Source organism: Schistocerca cancellata, chromosome 8 (genome assembly GCF_023864275.1).
Source record: "Schistocerca cancellata isolate TAMUIC-IGC-003103 chromosome 8, iqSchCanc2.1, whole genome shotgun sequence".
Lineage (NCBI taxonomy): Eukaryota > Metazoa > Arthropoda > Insecta > Orthoptera > Acrididae > Schistocerca > Schistocerca cancellata.
In genome coordinates, this window is record NC_064633.1 from 96,878,905 (window position 1) to 96,887,590 (window position 8,686).

Consider the following 8,686-nt stretch of genomic DNA (forward strand, 5'->3'; position numbering starts at 1 on the left):
CAATTAAATTAAAGTTAAATATTGAATCATTAAATGCAATTGAACCATTTTTAACTGATGTTCAGAAAAGGAAAAAGGAAAAGAAATTTGAGGAAATTTACTTGTTACATTAGTTATTCCTGTTGTTAAAAAAAATTATTCAATATTTAACAAAAAAGTAAGACAGTAAAGGACTAACACAAGATGAAGGAGAATTTTTACCACTATTATTAGCCGCATTACCTTATTTAGCAACAATTGATTCTGTAGCTAGTGGATATGCAGCAATTGCAAATGCAGTTATAAATAAGAAGAAAGCTGCTAAAGAATTAGAAAAACAAAAAAGATATAAAAATGGAAAAGAAAGCTGGAACTGGAATAAAGAAAACAAAAAATTTCGAACGAGTAATTAATAAATATCCTAATGCATTATGTAATTTTGAAATAGAAGAACTTATTAAACAATTAAAAATTAAAAACTTTTGTGGGGTACACATGATTATGGATAACCAAATAAGCCATTAAAAATTGAATGTGGTACACTAAATTTAGGTAAGTCTGATAATCCTGGTACACATTAGATATGTTAATATAAAAATAATTCTAAAAAAGTTGTTTTTGATGCATTTGGTGGTAATAAACCAAAACAATTAGATAATTATTTAAGAAAAGTTTAATTATATCACAATACAGAGAGAATACAGGCATTTGCTGAAGTAATATGTGGCCATTTATGTTCATTCATTTTAAAATTACTATATGATAGTTATAATTTTAATTATAGTTTAGATTTAATAATTGGACTTTTTTGGAAATAAGATTCATTTATTTCAACAAAATGAACAAGTAGATATTTAATCGAGATTAAATTTAGAAAATATTGAAAATATTATTTAACAACTACAATCATCCATAGATCCAAAGATAACTAATGCAACTGAACAATTTCAAAAAGAATTTAATGTTATTTTTAAAATACGTAAAGGTTATATTGGTTTTAATAGTAATTTAAAAGATCCAATTGATGCAAAAGATGTAGTTAACAAACTATACTTAGAAAAATATTATGTTACAAATCCTGAATACACAAGCATTCTAACACAATTTAATAACTATGTCACCAACACACAATTTAATGAAAAGTCAGATTCACCAAGATAATTACAACACTTTCAAGAATTTCTTTACAAAAAAGGAAGATGAAAGACCTTTTTCAGATTAATTCTCAAAAACAGATTTAACACCATACTTAGAACAGTTAAGTAATCTTAAATATAAAGTATATGATAAACAAACAATTGTATTTACTTTTATAACAGGTGGTGAACAAAAAGGTATAACTTTGAATATGATTTTAAACTTCAAAGGATTATTATTGTTTGCAAGAATATAAATAGAGACTTCGATGATTTTGATATAGCAGTCAGTGTAGCTGATAAGCTATACAAAATAAATAATAATATTCAATCAATAATAGCACATAAATCAAATTTTATAACTGAAATATTCAAAGATTCTGTTAAAACTGTTCCTGTAGATGTAAATATAATTGCATTTGTTGAAATAATTTATAATTTAAAATTGAATAAGTTTATTATCTATATAAATGGAAAAATCATGCTTCACATGATTATCATATTTATTGTTTAAAGTGTGAAAAGTTTACTGATACGAATATTCCACATAGAGTGAAATGTCCCCTTAGAAAAATTTATTAATTACTGGGCTGGTAAACCCCTTATGTTATTTGATTTTCAAACAGCTGAGCAAAACTGAATGTTCTCAGACATTTCTCTCTTTACTTATTCTAATCATCACTAAACTGACACACAATATTTTTAGCCCAATGCAATCTGACTTTCAATAATCCCTATAAAAGAATGGCCATGACTAGCAATAACCTATACCTTTCATGAACCACTTACATCACAAAAATTTTCATTACTCGAACTACTGCAATACAGCGAGCGCCAATACCACCAGCTAAATAAAAGTTTCTAACTACAGTAGGCACTAACTACTGATATGCATAGTTAGCAAACGAAAGATTTTGATAGAGAACAAACAATGTATTTACCTTAATAGTGTTCAAAAGTCATTATATATATATATATATATATATATATATATATATATATATATCAGTTGATGACATCCAGTATTACAAATTTACTGTCTCTGATGGACACATGTCCAGATCATTCACACTCAAGACTCAGCCATCTCACTTCCACATCCACAACTGCTGGCAACTCACCTCCATCTGTGCAATGCTACTCACTGTTGGCATCAAACTGCCCAACACTACAATAACAATATTCCAACAATGCAAATCAGCCACAGACTGCACACAGCACAGCCAGTGATTTTCATACAGAGCGCTACATGGCATTACCAACATAAAAATCCAATAACTAGAAACGAAAGACAAAGAATTGAAGGTCTTTGTACAATTTTTAATCTAAAAAGAGTAAATTTGTGAACAAAATTTTGTAAGTGCTGCTGAAGGTTAAAATAATATTCGTCAAAATATAATAAATGAACTATATAAACGAATGAGAAAGGAATTTGAAAGAAGAAAAGTTGTTTCTTTTAGTATAAATGATTTATGGCAAGCTGATTTAGTTGAAATGGATTCTGGAAATTTAAAAAGAATTTCTAAAATAAACAAAGGACATAATTATTTATTGACTGTTATTGATATCTTTTCAAAATACGTGTTTGCTGTTCTTATTAAAGATAAAAGAGCTAAAAATGTAATTTATGCATTCAAAAAAATTTTATACACAGAAAGCCACATAATTTACAAAGAGATAATGGTAAAGAATTTTATAATAAAGAATTTAAAGAATTATTTTAAAAATATAACATTAATCATTATTCACCTTTTTCAGAATTAAAAGCACGATTTAACAGAACTTTTAAAGAAAACATGTGGAATAAATTAGCTTTACAAGGAAATTATAAATAGATAAATTTAGTGAAAGAACTAATTGATGAATATAGCAATATAAAACATTCAACAATAAAAATGAAACCAATAGAAGTATAAATTATAACTAAGTAACATTGTATCTAGTCGCAGACTACCGTCTCCTTCAGCTGACGCTAATGAGATAACTAAATTTTAAAAAGGTGAGGATGTTAGAATTAATAATCTTAAAGGTCTTTTTGAAAAAGGATATACCGATAATTGGTCAAAAGATATTTTTCAAATTACTTATTCTAATGGAATTACATATAAATTAAAAGATATAACAGGAATTTATTATGAACAAGAAATGTAGAAAACGAAATATCCAGATTTACACTAAGTTAAAACAGTTTTAAAAAAGGAAGATAATAAAGTTCATGTTAAATGGTTAGGTTTTGATAATTCACATAACAGTTGGATAAGTAAAGGAAAAGTAATTTTATAGTAGTTCAGTTTGAATTAAGACTACTTATATCATTAATCAATTATCTTGTGAATAGCCCGCATCTTGTGGTCGTGCGGTAGCATTCTCGCTTCCCACACCCAGGTTCCCGGGTTCGATTCCCGGCGGGGTCAGGGATTTTCTCTGCCTCGTGATGGCTGGGTGTTGTGTGCTGTCCTTAGGTTAGTTAGGTTTAAGTAGTTCTAAGTTCTAGGGGACTGATGACCGTAGCAGTTAAGTCCCATAGTGCTCAGGGCCATATCTTGTGAATAGTTATCAAAATATTGAAATAGTTCATATTACAGACAATCCTCAAATTTTATTTTCTTTATTTGATACAGATTTATTGAATTAGGATTATAGTTCAATCTTAACATTTCTTCACAATTTGGATGTGAATCTTCGATTTTATATAATTGTTTCTGTAAATGATTTGTTGTGTTCTAATGACATAATAGTAATATTCACATTCTTCATCAAGTAATTTTAAATGAATGAATGTTGGTCTTAAAGTGTCATCAATTGTCTTAGGAACTACATGTGGCAATAAAATATTTATTTGTTCTTTTCATATTCCTATTATTTCTAAAGCAATACTAACTGTTTCTCTCAAATTTTGAATATGATCATCTTTCAATTTAATTCTATCATCTTTCATTTTAATTCTAACATCTTTTAATTGAATTATTTCTGTGTTTAATTTATTCAATTCTTGTAGTTGTTGTATACAATTATCTTAGAGTTTTATTTGATATTTATAAACATCAACCATCTCTTTTCTTATAATATATTCACCATCTTTTCTAATTGATGATAAAACATCATGAATAACCCATTTTTAAATTATTTAGCTTCTTCTTTTTTTATTTTAAAATTAAAGAATATAATCCAGATTCATCAATAAATATTGAAATTTTTCATTACCTTTATACCCAGGTAATTTACTGGGTTTAGATAAATGTTCATTTTTATACTTTATGTTCCATATCAACATGCTTTCTATTTGCATTGTCAGTATCTTTATACTAGCATATCAGTGCAACATCTTTTGCTTTGAACCATGGATTGTTTTCTTCATCAATAATCATGACAACTTGTTTATTGTTGTGAGTAAGCTTTTTGTCAAACAGATCTAGAATCAAATCCATTTAAAAGAAATATTTTATTACTTTTGCAAAAATAAATATTATGTGAAATTTGCAGTTTGTATTTGTGATTAAATTAAATTGGAAAATTTAACGTTTTTATAAATCTAATAAAAATTATTTTCTTATAAATGGAGAATCAAACGAAATCCAAATTAACTATAAGAAACTTACGTACTTATTGAAGTTGTGATAAAAGATATTGATTGCCCATTTGTTTAAGTGAAGAAAATAATAATCAATTTGTTAAAACAAATTGCAAAAATTTTTTTCATAAAGAATGTATTGATGAATTGTTAAACGAAAAAGAAAATTGTCCACTTTGTAGAAGTATTATTAAAAATAAAGAACAAACATCAGTTGAAATAATGACAAAACTTGATTCTTTACCAGTAAATGCAATTAGACATTACGATAAATCTTTTGATTCTTTAGCAATAACTATAAGCTCTTTTGATCCTTTATTTGATAGAAATAGACGATTTTGAAATTGTTTATTCTTATGTTTCTGATGATTCGAATTTTTAAAATAATTTATATCAATTACTTAAAATAAAAAATTATAAAAATTATTAAAATTTACTTTTTTATAATTCTAATAATTTTTTTTTCATTATAAATGAAGCACATTTAAGTTCAAGAAGATTGTTCTATAGAAACTAAATTTTGTAATACAAAATCCATTGATAATTTCACTTTACAAAGTATATAAAATATGGTTATTAAACTATATGTAGACCGTGTTTAAATAAACATCATGTAGAAAATTACAAAATAATCGATTTCATTGTGTATGTGGAAAAAGTGTTGCTAAATATTATTTTAAAAACATTTACGACGAAATACAAGTGAAGAACAAACTAAAGTGTAAAATGAATCTACAATGAATAATGAAGAAGTTATAAGTGAAGAAAAAAGAAATATAAAGTATGTCTAGAAATTAAATTTTTAAATTGTTTTTATATAAATCCATCACATAAATCTAAACATAATAATAAATGTAAGAAATGTACCTTAGAATTTATTAATAATAAGAAAGCTTTAACCTTAAATAATAATCATTTATGATTAATTATCCATCCACCTATTAAAAAATCATTTTTATTTAATGAAAGTAATTTTTACAAATCTAATGAATTTTTTGTAATAAATAGAAGAGCAAACTGCTTGTTAAACTAATTGTTTAAAAACTAGTTAATTGTTAAACTAATTGTTTAAAAACTAATTGATTGTTAAACTAATTGTCTAAAAACTAATTGATAGTTAAAATAATTATCTTTATGACTAATTATTTATTAAATAATAATCGTCTATCTATTAAATAATTATAATTTTATTAAAATAAATTTTTTTATAAATCTAATGAATAGGAGTGCAAAATGAAAGAAACACTGCTGTTCAACTAGAACAAGTTGCTAATCAATTACAACATTTTCCTGTTCTAAGACTTCGTGAATTTTGTAGAATAAATAAATGACAAGGAGATTCAAATTTATGTAAAGCTGATTTAATTTGATTTATTATTGGTATTCGTTAAATTATAATTAGTAATCATCAAAATATTGTTAGAAATCATACACATGTAGTAAGTGAAAATAACACATCTGAAAATAATACAAATATTGTTAAAAATACCACAACTAAAACAAGTAAAAATCATAAAAACTATTTAACTGAAATAAGTAAAAAATTTAGAAATATTGTTAATATTTATATACCTGAAGCAGTAAATGATAATTACACGAATATTTTTAAAAATAATAATGCTGAACCTAAAGAAAATCTTTGGAAGAAGTTACCAATTTATGATATTTATGATATTTTTCTGACTAAAGAAGATAAACCATTAAAGGAATATTTCCATATATTTGTAAAACCAAACAATACAAAAACCACTAAAGATTACTTAGTTGAAAAAGCATTTCCAGACAGATTACAAACTATTAACTTAGGGAAAAAATATGGATGTACTTGATCCTAATCATTTCTTAAATGCAGTAAGAACAAAAAATTTTAAGATTGTTAAAGACTATTTCAAAGTACATCATTTGTAAAGATAAATTTTAATTTATATTGTGAACATAAACTACAAACAGTTGAAACAAATGAAAAAGTTAAAGAATTTGGACAGCAAACACCAAACTATACTATTTTAACAGAAAAAGATTTTAATAAAAAATTCTAATATGGTAAAAGGCATATTTTGGAAAAAATATCTAATTTTCAAACACAAGGATATTAAAAAGTATTTTTCTCCAAACTTATTTAACTTACTATTTAGAAAAGGTGTTTATCCATATAATTACATGGATTCTTGGAAACAATTTGAAGAAGCACATTTACTAACAAAACATAAATTTTATAGTAAATTAAATGAATGTGACATAAGTGATGAAGATTTTGACAATGTAAAATTAGTTTCAGAAAAATTCAATATTAAAAATCTTGGTGAATATCATGACTTATATCTTAAGACAGATGTATTATTGTTAAGTGATATATTTGAGAATTTACGAAAAACATCTATAAATACATATAATTTAGATCCTTCTTGGTATTTTACAGCACTAGGTTTATCTTGGGGTGCAATATTAAAAATTACTAATCAAAAAGTTAAATTATTATATGATTATGATATGCTTCTAATGGTTGTAAAAGGAATAAGAGGTGGAATTTCACAATGTTGTAAAAGATATGTAAGAGCAATTAACAAATATTTAAAAGATTATAATAATAAAGAAATATTAAATTATGTAATGTATCTAGATGCAAATAATTTAACGTTAAAGCTATGAATCAGTATTTACCATATGGTGGATTTAAATGGGAAGAACCAAATAATTTTAATTGTCCAAAATAAGAAACATGTCTAGATGGATATATATTCGCAGTAGATCTAGAATATCAAAAAGAATTACATGATTTACATAAGGATTTACCACTAGCTCCTGAATCGAAATTTGTCCCAGGTACAAATGAAAGTAAATTAATAACTACTTTAGATAAAAAGTGTAATTATGTGGTACAATATAAAAATCTTAAACAATATTTATCTTTAGGAATGAAACTTACAAAAATACGTAAAGTTTTAAAATTTAAACAATCTGATTGGTTAAAAAAGAATATAGATCTAAACACACAGTTAAGAACTAAAGCTACAAATGATTTTGAAAAATATTTCTATAAATTAATGAATAATTCTGTGTTTGGTAAATCAGTGGAAAATATAAGAAACAGACAAGATATAAAATTACTTTCAAATAGTTAAATTTCTGATAAACTTGTAGCTAAACCAAACTTTAAACATAGAACTGTATTTCATGAAAATCTTGCTGCTATTCACATGAATAAAACTAAAATATGAAACTTCCTGGCAGATTAAAACTGTGTGCCCGACCGAGACTCGAACTCGGGACCTTTGCCTTTCGCGGGCAAGTGCTCTGCAAGTTTCGCAGGAGAGCTTCTGTAAAGTTTGGAAGGTAGGAGACGAGGTACTGGCAGAAGTAAAGCTGTGAGTACCGGACGTGAGTCGTGCTTCGGTAGCTCAGTTGGTAGAGCACTTGCCCGCGAAAGGCAAAGGTCCCGAGTTCGAGTCTCGGTCGGGAACACAGTTTTAATCTGCCAGGAAGTTTCATATCAGCGCACACTCCGCTGCAGAGTGAAAATCTCATTCTGGAAACATCCCCCAGGCTGTAGCTAAGCCATGTCTCCGCAATATCCTTTCTTTCAGGAGTCCTAGTTCTGCAAGTTTCGCAGGAGAGCTTCTGTAAAGTTTGGAAGGTAGGAGACGAGGTACTGGCAGAAGTAAAGCTGTGAGTACTGGATGTGAGTCGTGCTTCGGTAGCTCAGTTGGTAGAGCACTTGCCCGCGAAAGGCAAAGGTCCCGAGTTCGAGTCTCGGTCGGGAACACAGTTTTAATCTGCCAGGAAGTTTCATATCAGCGCACACTCCGCTGCAGAGTGAAAATCTCATTCTGGAAACATCCCCCAGGCTGTGGCAAGCCATGTCTCCGCAATATCCTTTCTTTCAGGAGTGCTAGTTCTGCAAGTTTCGCAGGAGAGCTTCTGTAAAGTTTGGAAGGTAGGAGACGAGGTACTGGCAGAAGTAAAGCTGTGAGTACCGGACGTGAGTCGTGCTTCGGTAACT

The 8,686-nt window shown here is 27.1% G+C and overlaps 2 non-coding genes across 2 annotated transcripts; both read left to right on the forward strand.

The window, feature by feature from the left end:
* The first annotated feature begins 8,073 nt into the window (after window positions 1-8,073).
* On the forward strand, window positions 8,074-8,148 carry Trnas-cga (transfer RNA serine (anticodon CGA)). Its single transcript has one exon. It is a non-coding gene; the product is annotated as a tRNA-Ser (tRNA).
* A 226-nt stretch (window positions 8,149-8,374) lies between these two features.
* On the forward strand, window positions 8,375-8,449 carry Trnas-cga (transfer RNA serine (anticodon CGA)). Its single transcript has one exon. It is a non-coding gene; the product is annotated as a tRNA-Ser (tRNA).
* The last annotated feature ends 237 nt before the right edge of the window (window positions 8,450-8,686 follow it).